The following is an 18,302-nucleotide window of genomic DNA, read 5'->3' as shown; positions in this document are numbered from 1 at the left end:
ATAGGTCATGGTATATCACAGAAAGTGATAAACAATTGAGGTTATTAATGCAATCAGTCTAAATACTTTTAAAATCTTTGGTATGATTTTAACAAATGTATCTTCATTCTCTGATTTAATCATATGCTTAGATGAATAATTCAGAATGCTTTGTTACAAGTCAGTCCAGATAAGATTTGTGAGATTTGAACTTAAAAGCATCTATTCTTGCTTGAAAAATGGTTAACAACCATATTATATAGCATACCAGATTTGCAAGTTAGAATTTTTAACCACTGTAGTAAAAAAAAAAAAAAAAAGAGCCAGATGTTTAGTCATCTATCAGCAATTCTGTGACCTGTAGAATATGTAGTGTGAGCAGACTGAGCATTTATACACTTTATGCTCTGATTTAAAGCTGGATCCCCAATGCTTAATGATTATACGATTTAAATAATGAGCATTTAAATGTCATGTTTTTGTCCTGAAGTGATGTTCTTCCTTTTTCCTTCCTTCATAGATCATTTTGTAGAAGGAAAGGGTTACAAATTTCTACATGAATGATGCCAAGGAAAGCTTAAAATTTTGAAGATAAAAATAATTTCATATAAATATTGCCAAGAATTTTTTATGTTAAGATAAATCTTAGTAATCATTTTATTTTTCAAATATTGGCTAGGCCATGGATAATGTCAAAGTGAGAACAAAGAAAAATTAAATATAAAGAGATTTTCTGATGATCTCTGAAAATAAAAAAAAATTGTGATTAAAGCAGCTAGAAAAATAATTACTTATGAACCATGTATTTTATCATTTTTCTTCTCTGTTGGAAATGTTAATCTGATTTGATTTTTTTTAAGATTTAATTATGCATGAGGAATATTTTCATCATGCTTATTTGAAAAAGGCTTTATTTTTATTTATTTATTTATTTATTTTACAATTTCCTATTTTCAGATTTAAAACTTATTCTTCCTACCGGTGAGGCAACATAAATTCTTTTCTAAGTTTGAATAAATTATACATGCAAACAACTAGATGTAAAGAAAGGGAGTATGTAAATAAACTACACTTATAAACAGCTGGACCTCACCAAATATTTGGTATTACAAAGTGGTTTCAAATACTGATTAAGAGGCTAATATTCTCAAAGATAACTAACTCAAGTCCAGTAGAGCAATTCTCTATTATACACTGATACATTTTTATCATATAACATTATCTTATTGTAATCAGTGTTCATGTTACCTGTTTCAGGACAAACTCATACTACTTTATTTTTCTGGAGTCCCATAAAGAAAAGACCCGTTGGTCTCCCAGTTTAAATTCATGATACCTGCAAGTATCATGAAAGCAAACAAATGATTTTTGAAACATAACTCAAAGTTGCAAGTAGTTGCAAAGATTTATATGCAGGTAAGAACTTCTCCCATCACATACAACTTTTCCGCAGTCAGCCTCCTCGTAGCAAATTCTAAAGTAGGCAAATAGATCATATCAGAATATGTAAGAATTTAAAATTAATCTTCATCATCAAGTCAAAGATGCTTTTCTTAATTTTTTTTTCAACGTTTATTTATTTTTGGGACAGAGAGAGACAGAGCATGAACGGGGGAGGGGCAGAGAGAGAGGGAGACACAGAATCGGAAACAGGCTCCAGGCTCTGAGCCATCAGCCCAGAGCCCGACGCGGGGCTCGAACTCCCGGACGGCGAGATCGTGACGTGGCTGAAGTCGGACACTTAACCGACTGCGCCACCCAGGCGCCCCAAAGATGCTTTCCTTTAAAGCAAAAGCATCTGGGTACCATTTCTTTGTGGGATTTTGCGATCTTTTGAACAAGTAGAATACTAATTAATCCATAAATGTTCCAAATAAATCAGAAGCACCTAACTTTCAGGCAACTATGTAACACTCTGAAATGTCTCAGACCTTTATATAAAACACTGCCGACTACATAAATCCTATGCACCAGAGACAGCAATATCCCAACCCTGCAATATAATTAAAAACTGGATTCCAAAAACAAATAGGTATATATATATATATATACACACACACACACATATATATACATATATACAAATATATATGGATTCCAAAAACATATATATACATATATACATATGTATATATGTATATATATGTACACATATAAATATATATGTGTATATATATATACATATGTATATATATATATATTTTTCAAATGTATTCCTCTACAATCCATCTCTTAAAATGGGTAAGGGACATTACAGGATATGGGAGAAGACCATCTTCAACATAAAAGCTAAATGAGAGAATAATATTAGCTAAGGAGGAGTTGCTAAGTTAAAAAAAAATGTAAATGTTGAAGCAGTGTTACACTGGTTTTAGCTAGAAAAACCTAGATACCAAAATTGTCTCTGATGTTACTATGTGTTTTGGAAGACTTAAAAATGTCAAGAATTTTAAATTTCCTCCTGTGGAAAACAAGCATAATAGTAAAGGTTCAGGGAGAAATTTGGCTAATTTAGTGACAACATATGGATTATTCGGCATAAAGTAATTCCTCAATACATGGTTACTGGAATCTTTCATACACTAATCTTGATTAGGACAGGAAATAAATCTGTCTTTCTAGCATTGTATCTCCAGATCCTAGGACAATTCCTGTAACACATCATGTGTAAAATAAATATTGGTGAATGGATTAATAAATATATCTAGCAAGTACAAACACTGGAAAAGAACAGATGAAAATTTAAAATGCCACATTTCTCAGTACGGTTCAATTGGTTAGAAAGACTTTAGTTTAAAAGATATAAGACATATTGAACAGAAAGGTACTATCCCATTTATCTTTAATCATTTATTACATGAATGCAGTAAGGATTAATGCAGTTGCATTTATTTATGGGAAATACACCTAGGACGTGACATTCCAACAGAAATGGTAAACATTCAGATAGAATCATAAAGAAAATACTGTGTAATAACTGAAAATATTTTTAAACTATGATTCTCAGGAACTTAATAACTTATCCTTGCCCAATTTAGAATTTATTTTATTTATACTTTTGAAAAACATGATCATTTCTTAAATGGTCATTTCACCTCTAGTTATCACATAATTACCGTCCATATTTCCTGTTTCTTCTTATATGAATCCCCTATGTCTATAGTAATCACAAAAAATTGGTATTAATGTGTTTATTCCACTGTTTTTACACATTTATCATCTTTCCCCTGATATTTTCTACTCACTTTTGTATCCATCTTTTTACTTTGGAAACTCTTAAATGATACAACATATGGTCATCAACCTGAATACAATAATCTAGGTTTTAAATTAAAGAAGCACTTAAAAAATTGGTGGGAAAATTATTTAATGGTGGATTAGAAAGTTTGAAGTGACTAAAATTTTTGGAAGGTATCTTCTCCTAAGTCTGGTTGCAAACACTGGAGAGATACTAAGAAAATTAAAACTACTGTAACAAAATCCACACAAAAAAAGAAAACCTAAAGAGTTAAGCTGAGCATTTGAGGTCATTTTCCCCTAAATTGCCAGGGAACATAAAAAGAGGTAAATGAGACAAACTTGGTAACCAGAACCTGATGAGGGGAGGGCTGGAAAAACCACCCATAATTTGGGTTGGGTACCCTAAAAGCAAAGACAGATGGGGATAAATCAATATGGATAATTCCTCAAAGGGATTGAAGCCCAAAATTTTAACATTTCATTTTCCAAAACTAAACTGAGAAGAAATGGGGTTGCTAATGCCACTGGCCAACTGGTAGAAGGATCTGTCCTCTCTCAAGGAAATAACCTCATGCAGACTTTAAGTTGTTCCCATAACTTTTTCTATACTACTACTTGATAAAAATAATAATAGAAGCATACATGAATAAAAGTCAGTATTAACCTATTTGATACAAGAGATAGTAAAAACACACCCTCAAGGAATCTAGATACTGGGATTCTCGAATCCTAAATTTAAAATAACTCTACTTAATATTTTCAAGGAAATTAAATTTCAGCATAGATTCAGAAAATATAAAAAATACAAATGAAATTGAGGAACATAAAGTAAGATATGTGAAACTAAATAGTCAACAAAGGGACTTAGCATGAGAAAAAACAGAGTTTAGGAGAGTGTTAGTGAACCGGAAAATGCATCAGAATAAAGTATCCAGATAGAGCATTTGGAGACAAAGTAATGAAAATAATGAAGGTTCTATAAATATAAATGATAAGGTCTACCAAATATGTAATTGAAGTTCAAAAAAAAGAAGAAAAGAGACAGTGCAGAAACAATCTTGAAGAGACAAAACCAGATAACACATAATATAGAATATGTAATAATATATAAATTATACAAATATATAATAGCATGAATATATTTTAAATCATATGAAATTATATTTGTATATTATACATATTAAAAATATGTATAAAAATATTTAAAATATTTTTAAATTTTAAAAATAATTAAAAAAATCAACTGACACATTCAAGGAGCCTTAAGAAAAATAAACACTTTGTCTACATACATCATAATAAAACTCCTGAGGTAAAAGATAAGAAAAACCTTAAAAGTACAGTACAAAGCAGATGATTTCAAAGGTGACAAAATGAATCTGAGTACCCACTTTTCAACCAAAACAATGGTTGACATCAGACAATACAACGGGGAATTAAAGTGAGGAAAGAAAATTAACTCTGTAAATGTGCTAATAATCAAATTAAAGTACAGGGACTGTAGGTAGGGTTTATGTAGCTTACAAAGGTCACTCAAAAGATTTATAAAGTAGAAAGCAAAACGATAAAGATATACCATGCCAACACTACCCAATGAAAATGTGTGCAAGTCTGTTATCATAGAAAAAGTAGATTTAAGGCAAAAGCATTATAAGAGATACCAGAGCATAATAAATATAAGCATCATACATTATGTGTTGAAAGAATTTTACATGTATTGCTCTGCAACCAAGAAGAAAAATCAATAGGATATAAAAGTCTTGAGACACAGAATGTAAAAAATGGACCTAATGCCCATTTATAGAAGATGGCACCCAACAAGCTGTGAATGTGCATTATTTCCAAGTGCAAATAGGGTATTTAACAGAACTGATCGTATTCTGGGCTAGAAAACAATCTCAGCATGTTTGAAAATGTAACATATTGATTGTGTGTTCTGACCAAAAATGAATTAAGCTACCATCAGTAACAAAAAGCACTAGGCAAACCACATAATATTTAGGGAGTAAGCTTTTAAAAGGTTCTTAAAAAAATCATAATTGAAATTAGAAAACATTTTGATACAAATAAAATGTTAAACACTACCTGCAAAAGTTGTGGTTGATTTCTGCTTTGCGCCAGTCATGATTAACTTTTATGAGAATTTACCTCCCCTCTAAACAATGAGGAAACTGGACCAAATACATAAAAAATAGTTCTTGTACATTGAACCAAAAGCAGCAAAAAAAGTGATTACTAATAAAAGGAAACAAAGGGCCTAATATCACATGATTTTAAGACTATTTTAAAGCAACTGAGATCAGAGTGTAATTCTGGTATAAAGGTGGACATGTACATCTGTGGCGAGAACAGCCTAATAATGGGTACACAGAGATGAGGAATTAATTTTTGACAAATTTGGCAAGGTCATTCATTGTGGAAATGGTATTTTTTCAACAACAAATTGTGCTGAAACAATTGTTCGTCCATAAGCAAATAAAACAAACAAGAGCAAAACTTAGACACATGTCAAATCATACACACAAAATAATAAGATGGAATAATAGATCAAAGACCTAAAGATTTGAGCTAAGACCATCAAAGATCTAGAAAGAATATGAAAAGAAAACTTTTGTGACTTTCGATTAGGCAGTGATTAAACAGGTCTCAAAAAGCATGAAAGAAAAAGATGATAAATCTATTTGTTCAAAATAAAAAATGTGCTCTTCACAAAACCCAGCAACATCCCCCACCCCACTCACATGTACGCACGAAAAGGCAAGCTAGGAAGCAAGTATTTACAAAACATATAATTCAGGAATGATTCATATTTGTAATATATAAAGAAGCATTACAACTCAATAATAGGACAAACTATCCAGAATAAATGAACAGTTTTGAACAGATACCTCACCAATGACGATATAGGAATAGCAACTAAACACATCAAACATGCTCAACACCACTGGTCCTGAGGGAAGTTCAAGTTAAAATGACCTTGAGACAATATTATCCATCCACTAGAAGGGCTAAAATTAAAAGGGGAGACAAAACCAAGTGTTGGAGAAGGTCTGCAGAACCACTGGAATTCTCTTAATTGATAATTGAACGCAAGGCATCACAGCCAGTTTAAGAAACAGCTTATTAGTGCGTTAGCAAAAAATACACTCACTATAAAACTCAGCAAGTCACATGTATTTACCAAAAAGATATGAAAATCTATGCTCATGCAAAGGTTCATACTTGAATATTCATGGTAGCCTCATTAATCATATCCAAAATAGAAATGCAAATGATAAAACACCCATGGTACGTTCATATAATGTAATACTACTCAGCACTAAAAGGAACGTACTGCTTACACACTTGAAAACTCTACCCCAATGATTGAATTTCAGCAACCTTATGCTAAGAGAAACTATCTAGACAAAAAAAAAAAAAAAAAGACTACATTCTGAATGAGGAAGATTCCATATATAACAAATTTTCAAAAAAAAAAAAAAAAACAAACAAAAAACAACCTATAGCAGTAAGAAAAAAGATAAATGGTTGTCAGAACTAAGGCAGTACAAAGAGAGAGTAACTAAAAAAAGCATAGGGAACTTTTTTGAAAAGTAGAAATGTTCTTATCCTGTTTTTGGTGATGTGATTACAGGACTATATGCATTTTCAGTATACTTATAATTGATTCATTTTATTGCATGTAAATTATTCCTCAATAAAACATATTTTAAAAATGTAAAAGCCCACCAACAACCAATAACTTCTTCACATGTAGAACTTGCAAAGAAAATCCATCACCATAAATGGAAAGAAAGGCTCCAAGTCTATGAGCTAAGATTCCACTTCAATGAAGAACAGCAAAACACATATTTAATTAGAAGGAAAAAAAGACAAAGAACAAAGATATAAGTGAAAGAGAAAAAAATATAGAATTGAGAAAATAAAAAAGCCAAAAGTTGTTTCTTTGAAAAAGAGTTAGAGAAACTGACGAATCCCTTAGTCAGACTGATCAAAAACAGAAGTGAGAAGATATAATAACCACTGTCAGAAATGAAAGGGACACTCACTACTCACCTGCAGATAGAATAAATTTAGACGGTGTATTTTTATTTTTTTATTTGTTTTAGTGTGTGTGTTTTTTGTTTGTTTTTTGGGTTTGTTTTTTTGTTTGTTTGTTTGTTTTTTGAGACAAAGACAGAGCATGAGCAGGGGAGGGGCAGAGAGAGAGGGAGACACAGAATCCGAAGTAGGCTCCAGGCTCCGAGCTGTCAGCACAGAGTCCGACGCCGGGCTCGAACTCACAAACCATGAGATCATGACCAGAGCCCAAGTTGGATGCTCAACCGACTGAGCCACCCAGGCGCCCCCAGAGAGGGTACTTTAAAAACCATTCCAGTAATTTGAAACTTAAGCATCATATACAAATCCCTGGAAAACCACATCATGTAATACAGACATGAAAAGCAATAAAAATCTGAATATTATAAGAAATTCTATCTGTAATTTAAAAGATCTAATAAGAAATGTCAGTTTTCATAGTTTTCAAGAAGCCTTCCAAACATTTGAGGGAATATACTATACAAACTCCATACAAAAGATGTAAAAATCCAGAATAACCTCAAAAGGAAAATCTGAAAATAACATTATTAAAAGGAAAATTACAAGTGAATACAGCTTTTTAATTGAAGCAATTTTTTTTTTTTTTTTTTTTTAATATTTGGAGAGGGGCGCCTGGGGGTGGCTTGGTGGGTTAAGTATCCAACTCGATTTCAGCTCAGGTCATGACCTCACAGTTAGAGTTTAAGCCCCTCACAGGGCAGAGTTCTGCACTGACAGCACAGAGCCTGCTTGGGATTCTCTCTCTCTCTCTCTCTCTCTCTCGATCTCTCTCTCTCGATCTCTCTCTCTCGATCTCTCTCTCTCGATCTCTCTCTCTCGATCTCTCTCTCTCGATCTCTCTGCCTGTCCCCTGCTCACACACTCTCTCTCTTTCAAAATAAATAAATAAAACATAAAAAAAATATAAAACAGTAAAAAAAAATATTTGGAGAAACTAAGCAAATGTAAAAATATAATTTTAACAATCTACATTAGATATATTCCAACAGTGCTAAATTAGTATAACATTTAAAAATCTATTTACTGTTCATGTCTTTAAAGTAGGACTAAAATATGTAATTATTTCAATGTATTTAGTAAAAGTGATAAAATTCACATCTATTTTTGACAAAAAAAATTTAGAAAACTAAAAACGGAATTTAAGAATTCTTTGCCTAATAAATTTAATGAATAAATATTGAAAATTTATCCACTTTGATATTCAAAATGTGACAAAGATGCTTGCCATTGTTGTTTCTATTAAGAATTATGCAGGAGGCAAAATCAGTAAAACGGTTAAATACGAGGGAATTAAATAAACAAAAATATAAAATTATCAACAGAAAAATTAAAATATCCTCTTATGAAGACGATGTAATTGCATACAGAGTACAAAATAACATGTAGATAAACTGTTACAATGAATAAATAAATTTTTGAGGTCAACAAAAAAATCAAATATATATATATATATATATATATATATATATATATATATATATAAAATCATTACTCGGTGTATCAAAAAAAAAAGTTTTTAAACGGAGGTTTTAAAAATATTATGTCTTCGTAAGCATCGAAATCTAACACTGGGACCTCAGGTTTCCAGTTCTGCAATGTAAGTAAAGAGTTTGAAATTTGCCACTCTTTCTAACAACAAGTAAAAAGCTGAACAATCAGCAACTCTTGAATCTGTCAGATGGTGGGGTGGAGACACTAGGCAAACCACTGCCCCTAACGATGGAGAGACAAAGGGAATCACGGAATCATGACTTACCAGAGCAGAGAGCCTCAGGAGTGGAAACTGCCTCAGGAACCCGGGCCAGGGTCAGAAAACCTGAACTGTAATTGATGAATTGCCGAAGGCTCGAGTTTGGACAGGTTTAACAGTTCCAAACTCCAGGAGGATCTAGTCACAAATCGCAGTGTCCTGAGATTTGCCCTCTGGAGCTTCACCAGGTTTCCAAAGTAAATAGAGAAGAAAACAATTGCCTTACAACTTCAGGGAGGAGGTTGGGGAAAGGAACTGTTTTTAAATACAGGAGCCCACCCTGTTCTTAACAAGGCCTGCCCTCAGGGGAAACTAATGAACCAATCTCTGACCTGCTGGGATACATCATAGACTAATTGCCTCGGGGGAAGGCAATTAGTCTCTCCAGCCAACACTAGCCACCTATCCCACCTAAGAGGAGAAAACAACAACAAACACAACACTTAGAAGCACTTGTTCACAGTCCAGAAACACAGGCTCACTAAAACACAGAGACCTAATTGGAGAAGTATAGAATGTTTCTTCACCACCCACACCTGGCCACTGTGTTACTAAAGACATATTAACAGCATTTCCTTTTACCCAGTACATCATATTGTCATATAGTAAAAGGCCAAACAAAAACCCACCATTTGAAAAGATAGAGCAAGCATCAGAACAAAATATGGCAAAAATGTTAGAATTTATAAGACTAGAAATTTAAAATAACTGTGATTAATATACTAAGGGCTCTAATGTATAGACAGCAGGACATAACAGAAGGCAATGTAAGCAAAGATACAGAAATCCTCAGAAAGAACCCAAAAGAAATGCTAGAGATAGAAAAAGAGTGTAACACAAATGAATACTTTTGATGGGCTTATTAGTAGATAGGATACAGCTGAGGAAAGCTAAGCTAGAGGGAATGCCTTGAACTGAAAAACAAAGAGAACAAAGATTAAGAAAAACAGAACAGAATATCCAAGGACTGTGGGAAAACAGCAAGAGGTATAACATACATGTGATGAGAATACCAGAAGGAAAAGAGAAAAAGAACAGAGGAAATATTTGAAACAATGATGATGATCAATTTCTCACAAATTGATGTCAGTTACCAAACCACAAATCCAAGAAACTAGAACATCAATGGGAAAACAAACAAACAAAAAACACAAAATACCAGGCACACTCTAGCCAGGCCTATCATTTTCAAACTACAGAAAATCAAAGAAAAAAAAAATCCTGAAAGTGGCTGGGGTGGGGAGGGGTAGGGAGGAAAAACACCCTACCTACAGAGGAACAAAGATAAGAATTACATCCAACTTCTCGTTAACCATGTGAGAAAAAAGAACATGGAGTGAAATATTTAAAGTGTTGAGAGAAAAAAATTACCAACTGAGAATTCTGTACCGTGGAAATTATCCTTCAAAAATGAAGAAATAAAGATTTCTTCCAAAAAACAAACACTGAGGGAATTTTTTTTTTTTTTAATTTACCTCCAACTTAGCAAATAATGCAATAATGATTTCAGGAGTAGAATCCACTGATTCATCCCCTACATGTAACACCCAGTGTTCATCGCAACCAGGGTCTTTCTTAATTCCCCTTGCCCATTTAGCGCATCGCCCATCCACAACCCCTCCAGCAACCCTCAATTTGTTCTCTATATTTAAGAGTCTCGTATGTTTTGTGCCCCTCCCTATTTTTGTATTATTTTTGCTTCTCTTCCCTTATGTTCATCTCCTTTGTATCTTAAATTCCACATATGAGTGAAATCATATGATATTTGTCTTTCTCTAATTTCCCATAGCATAATACACTCTAGTTCCATCCATGTAGTTGCAAATGACAACATTTCATTCTTTTGGATTGCCGAGTAATACTACATTGTGTGTGTGTGTGTGTGTGTGTGTGTGTGTATATATATATATATATATATATATATATATATACACACCACATTTTCTTTCTCCCTTCATCAGTTGATGGACATTTAGGCTCTTTCCATATCCTGACTATTGTCAGTAATGCTGCTATAAACATTGGGATCCATGGCCCCCATGAATCAGCACACCTGTATCCTTTGGATAAATACCTAGTCATGCAATTGCTGGGTCATAGGGTAGTTCTATTTTTAACTTAAGGAATCTCCATACTGTTTTCCAGAGCAGCTGCACCAGTTTGCATTCCCACCAGCAGCGCAAAAGGATTCCAACTGAGGGAAATTTTTGCCAGCAGACCTGTCTTGCAAGAAATATTAAAAGAACTTCTTTACAGAGAAGGAAAATAATATTGGTCAGAAACTTGGTTCTACATAAGGTAAGGAAGAACATCAAAGAAGGAATAAGTGAAGATAAAATAAAACCCTTTAGTTTTGTTATTTTTTTAAATGTTTATTTATTTTGAGAGAGAGAGAAGGTGTTATGCCCAGAATTCGTGATCCCCAAATACCACCAGGGAGCCGAGTCCGATGTAGAAGCAAAAGAGCCTTTATTCGAGCTAGCTCAGCTCTATCCCCTACCTGCCTGCACCGACGCAGCGGTGAGATACCAGAGAGAAAGGAGTTTCAAAAGGACAAAGGTTTTATTGGGGCCTAGGGGCAGTTGGTGAGGTAATGGCTGTGGCCTCAGCGATTGGCTGGGGAAGGGTCCAAGTCCTGTTAGGCAGTTGGGGGGGGGGGGGGGTACTCAAGGGGAGGAGGCGTGGTCAAGGTGAAGGACACAGAACAAGATGGAGTTGGCTGGCGTAGGCCCGCCCTTGCAAAGGAAGCACATACACAGTGAGGGAGAGGCAGAGAAAGGGAGACAGAGGATATGAAGCAGGCTTCACGCTGATAGCAGGGAGCCTGATGTGGGGCTCGAACCCATAAAACCGTGAGATCATGACCTGAGCTGAAGTCAGATGCTTAACTGACTAAGCCACCCAGGCGCCCTAATACTGTTATTCTTAATTTACCAAACAAATTTGTTCAAAATAATACCAATAATATATTTGATTATGTATTCTTATTTATATATCTACATAGATATGGCTATGTATGCTTATATAGAAGTCAAGTGAATGACAGCAATGACACAACAGACAGGAAGCAGGAATTAGGATTACTTTGTTATTATAAAGTCCTCACACTACCCATGAAATGGTATAGTATTGTTTGAAACTGGACTTGGATGAGCTGTAAATGCATATTGCACTCTAAGGCAACTACTTACGAAAAGAAAAAAAGAATTATGTATGCCAACAAAAGAGAGAAAATAAAATAATATAAAATGCTCAATTAAAACCAAAAAGGCAGAAAATGTGTGGAAGAGAGAAATAGGAATGAATATGGTAAATATAATCCAACTATGCCCTTTGAATGCCAATGGTCTAAATGCACCAATCAAAAGACAGGGATTGCCAGAGTGGATGAAGAGACAAGACTCAGAGACACCTGGGTGGCTCAGGAGGCTGAGCTTCTGACTCTAGATTTCTGCTTAGGTCATGATCCCAGGGTCACGAGATGGAGCCCCGTGATAGGCTCTGCACTGAGTGTGGAGCCTGCTTAAGATTGCTATGTAGAAAGTCCTATGAAATCTAAAAAATAAATACTAGAACTGGTGAATGTAGCAAGTTTGGACAATCAACCATCAGTATCAAATCTAACTGTAATTCTATATACTAGCAATTGACATTTTTTCAGTTATCAAATTATTTTAAATTCCATTGATAATAGCAGCAAATACAAAATACTCAGAAATAAATCTGTCAATATGTGCAAGACCTATACACTGCCAATGATAAACATGGCTGGGAAAAATAATTAAGATATAAATAAATAGAGAGATATGCTGTGTTCATGTATTAGAAGACTCTATAGTTAAGATGTTAGTTCTCCCTGAATTGATCCATAGACTCAATTCAATACCAATCAAAATCTTGTAGGGTTTTTTTGTTGTTGTTTTTGTTGTTAAATTTGGCAAGCTTTTTTAAAAATTCACGTAGAAATGGAAAATTCAGAATAGCCAAATTCATTTCGATACTTATAATCATTTGATTTTTGACAATGATGCATAGTGAATTCACTGAAGAAACAATAATATTTTTAACACATCATACTGGAAAATTAAATATCCATATGTAAATAAAATCCAGTATCAATTGCAAAAATTATATGATCCATACATTGAAACAAAAATTAACTCAAAATGTATTATTAAATGTAATTTTAATTAAACGTAATTTTAATTGTTTTAAATGTAACTTAATGTTTATTAAATTAAATTATTATTATTTTATATAATATAAATATTATATAATGTAAATATTATTTATTTATATTTATATATATTATATATAAATATAAAAATATAAATATTTATATAATAATAAAATTATTATTAAATTAAATTAAATTAATGTTCTTAAATTAAATGTAATTTAAATGTTTTAAATTTTAAATGTAAATTTAAATTAAAATCTAAATTTAGGCCTCTAATATATATATATATATATATATATATATATATATATATATATATGTATACACACACACACACACACATACACACACACAATACTCTTTGGGACCTTAATGTAGGGAAATGTTTCTTGCATCCCAAATAAACAAAAGCTATATTTAAAAAATGAAAAAAATGCACATGGACTTCATCAAAATTAAGAACTATGTCTCCTTTAAAGACAATTAAATTGTTAAAAACATCAGGCTGCAAACAAGAAGAAAATATTTGCAAATTACATTTCTGATCAAAGGCTAATCTCCACAATACATTAAAGGCAACTTAAAACTCATGTTTTAAATATCTTTTCACTTAAGAAATAAAACAAAGTCTCAATTTTAAAAGTTTTAAAAATGAACAGATAATTCACTGAAGAAAATATGTAGATGACAAATAAAAATATGTTCAATGTCATTAATCATTAGGGAAGAGCAAATTAAAATCTCAATGAGAAAATGCTACCAGTCTATTCGAATGCAGAAAACGTCAAGTGTTGTCAAGAATGTGGAGTAACTGAAACTGAAACTTCTTAAAAAGAACTTCTTTAGAGAGAAGGAAAATAATACTGTTCAGAAACTTGGATCCACATAAAGTAAGGAAGAGCATCAAAAAAGAAATAAGTGAAGATAAAATAAAACCCTTTAGTTTAGTTTTGTTTTTTTTTAATGTTTATTTAGTTTTGAGAGAGAGAGAGAAGGAACATATGCGAGTGACAGAGAGGCAGAGAGAGGGAGACTGACGATCTAGAGCAATTGTTGAACATGTTGGTAATTTCTTAAAAGTTAAAAATATGCTTGCCATATGACTTAGCCATTCCATTTCCAAGAATAAATGCATATGCCTATACAATTATTGTTTTATTTATTTGTTTTTATCCTGCACTAGTGAAAAAAAAAACTCAAAAGCTTATCAAAATGGAGGGATAAGCACATTGTGGCATGCCCATATAATGTAATTGTATTCATTAGTAAAACAAAGTGTTTAATAAGACTTACCTATTTTTTTCATGATGAGACACAACATACTGATACTCCGGGTACATGAGATACAGAACTTTTATTTTACATGCAAAAATGAGAAGACTGCCAGGAGGGCCACACGGGTGGCTGTATCAGGGACTGGGTAACAACAAGCCAGAGCTGCAGGGGGCAGACTGTTTGGCAAGCAGGGTGGCATTACATTGGTTTCCGGGGCTCTGTGTGGATTAGCTCATTTGAATCAATTCTCCAATTCCAGGGCAGAGGGGCTATCTCCCATCTTATCTCGTATGTATCTGGGCCCTCTAGCGATTAGAGCAGGTGCATACTGACCCCTGAAGGTGAACACTTGATAAGGGAAGGGGTTGGAATATGGGTTTCTAGGTTCAGGAAAGGGAACTCACCAGCCTCCAGCAAGTTCCTTAAACCTGGGTCAAGACAGCATTTGAAATAATAAGCATATTACACTGATCCAGATAATAACATGGATGAATCTCAAAATAGTTGTGCTGAATAAAAGAAGCCAGATATTTAAAACTACAAAATGCATGATTTATTATTTCCTTACATAGAACTTTAGAAAATGTAAACTAATAACTAACTGGTTCCCCTAACAAAGGGGGAAAAGGATGATAAAGGCAAAGAGAGTTAACATGTGGAATGGTTAGGAACTTTTTAGACTGATGGATATATTCATTCTTTTGTTATTTATTTTTCCCTTAATTTCCCAGGTATACATATTCATAGACATTTATCAAAATGTGTGATTTTCAGATTGCAGTTTATTACAGATTCATTATACCACAATAAGCCTTTAAAATGTGCCAATATTAAAGAAATATTTTACTGTTTTTATTTTGTACTAATTTTACAAATGGATTAAAAAATAAATTTAAGATATATTAACTTCCAAATCTCTCATAGTAAGAGATTTCAAAATCAGGGCATCAAATTCTCATTTTTCATCATTTGCAATTCTCTTTTTTTTTTTTTTTATTTATTTTTGGGACAGAGAGAGACAGAGCATGAACGGGGGAGGGGCAGAGAGAGAGGGAGACACAGAATCGGAAACAGGCTCCAGGCTCTGAGCCATCAGCCCAGAGCCTGACGCGGGGCTCGAACTCACGGAGCGCGAGATCGTGACCTGGCTGAAGTCGGACGCTTAACCGACTGCGCCACCCAGGCTCCCCTGCAATTCTCCTTTTATGAAACTTTTGGTAAAACTCTTCCTTTTTTCTTCTTTTAAATCACTTAATGTGTAATGTATCACATGGTATTAAAGACTGAATGTTTATGTCTCTCCCCAAAATTTTAATATATGAAGCCCTCCACCCCCACATGATGGTATTAGGAGATAAAGCCTTTGGAAGTCAATCGGATTAAATAAGATCTTAGGGGTGGAGTCTTCATGAATGTGAATAGAACCCTCAGTAAGGAGTCATAGAGAGCTGGCTTCTCTCTGCTCTCTGCCATGTGAGAATACATGGAGAGAAACTGGCATTCTGTAACCTACAAGAGTTCTCTCATCCCAACCCAACTATGGTGGCACCCTGATCTTGGATGTCCAGCTTTCCAGAACTGTGAGAAATACATTTCTGTTATTTAAAAGGTATTCATAGGGTGCCTGCATGGCTCAGATGGTTGAGCTTCCAACTCATGGTTTCTTTTCAGGTCATGATCTCAGTTTGTGATTGTGCCCTGCGTGGAGCCCTGCTCTGAGAACACGGAGCCTGCTTGGGATTCTCTCTCTCGCTCTCTCTCTGCCCCTCCCCAGTTGGTGCTGTCTGTCAAAATAAATAAATAAACTTAAAACTAACTACTAACTAACTAACTAACTAAAAGCTATCCAATCTGTTGTATTTTTGTTATAGCAGCTCAAGCTAAGACATGTAATATGCACTTTTTTCTGTTCTTCCAAATTATTCACTTATACTGCCTCCCCCACCTTTTATGTGCTTTTTTGGAATTTGTATTTTATAATTTAGTTTCTATATATTTCCTTTCATATATTTTTAAAGTTCATAATTCAAATTAAGCTGTATCTATAATAGCAGATTTCAGTATACTTAGTGAGGAATGTAGTTGAATAGTTTTTCACAATTGCAATATTCTTCATAACTAGATCAAATCGTTCCAAATATAGCCTTCTTTTAATAGGTACCCATTGTTAATTTTATCTTCTCTGCAGTACAATTATTAATGGGACACTGTGCTTTACTACATGGCCACATGCCCCCAACCTCTTTCAGTGTCCTTCATTCATTTTCCTATTCTAGTGCCTGGAAATAATTCAGAAAGCATCCAGTTTCTCTATTATTCTAAATTGTGTCTCTTCAAAAATTTGACCAGTATAATAGCTATTATGCAAAATTTATTTATAGAAAATGCTTCTCAAAAGCACAATCAGAGCTATTTTACATTTTAAATCTATTATATAGATGTTTAAGAAAATATCTTTTCCTCAAATAATAGTGGTGTGAAATTATTGTCATATATTATCTAACTCTATATATTAAAACAATTACTTTGTATTGAGTTATTATTGGAAATCTCACATACTTAAGACCTTAAATTAAGATAGTAAAGCTGTATCAGTTTTTTCTATGAACAGTTTGAAGTAACAAAGTAGGCAGATTATAACTTTTTAAATACTGAAACAACATTGCTATAATTTTCTAATATTTAAAGTATTTTTATTTATTTAAATAATAAATGAAATTTCTATATTACCTTAAATAAGGAAATTCTTTAACAAGGAAATTAAAATGACCTTATCACTATCAGAAAAATATGATAATTTTAATTATGAAATACTAAAAACTATTAATATTTCGGGTCATGTTCTCTCAGGACTGTTTCTACCTGTATGGAACCCCTCTCCACACCAAAGTCATAGAAATATAATGAAATGTCTTCTGGTTTGATATCTTTTAAGCTTAGAATTTGAGATTCTATCAACAGATGATAGCGTGAAATAATTACAGACATTTCTCTCCCAATAATTGTTGAAATGTGCAAAAAAAAAAAGTTATCAAACAGCCAAAGAAACAGGAATAAAACTTTATGCTGTGACATTTGGGAAAAAATAGAGAGAGAGAGAGCAGCTAAGAAAAAAAAAAATGCTATTCTGGCACAGACAGGCAAGGCTCCTAACCCCGGCCCTGAAAAGAAGATGGGATATTGAGTGAGAAAGGAAGGTAAATAGAACGACACTCGAACGTGTCGGAAATTCCTCACTACTTCAAACAAAGTAGAATTGGGGTCAGGAAGGGGAGAAATGGAAAATATGCCTCTTTCTCTGTGATCTTAGTCCTGGGTTCTGGTGGGGACTATTAATGGAAATACCTACTGTAAAGAGTCGTGTCCAACAGGCCAGGTAAACAAGCACAAAGTTTGCCCCTGACAGAAGCATATGCACTAGTCTACTCGCCTGCACTCATTCCTTTGTTTATTTAACGTATGTTTCCTGAATGCCTTCTAACAAATAGCAACTTGTGCAGGCATCAGCACTAATGACAAAAATGAGATAGCAGGAGTCTATTCTTACAGAGTTTAAACTCTAGCTGGTGAGAGAGATACAGGATAAGATTATAGAATACAGATTATTTCATGTCCCGATGAATGACTGAAGTAAACCCTGAAGAATAATGTGATGAAGAATATCTAGGATGAGAGGGGTGGGCACCATTAGGGTGGCGAGGCCTCTTTAAGAGAATACTGTTGGAACTATAGCCTAAGTGAAGGAACCAGGACAAGGATCAGGAGACAAGAGTGATC

The sequence above is a fragment of the Lynx canadensis genome, chromosome A1 (genome assembly GCF_007474595.2).
Source record: "Lynx canadensis isolate LIC74 chromosome A1, mLynCan4.pri.v2, whole genome shotgun sequence".
NCBI lineage: Eukaryota > Metazoa > Chordata > Mammalia > Carnivora > Felidae > Lynx > Lynx canadensis.
This window is presented reverse-complemented; position numbering follows the sequence as displayed.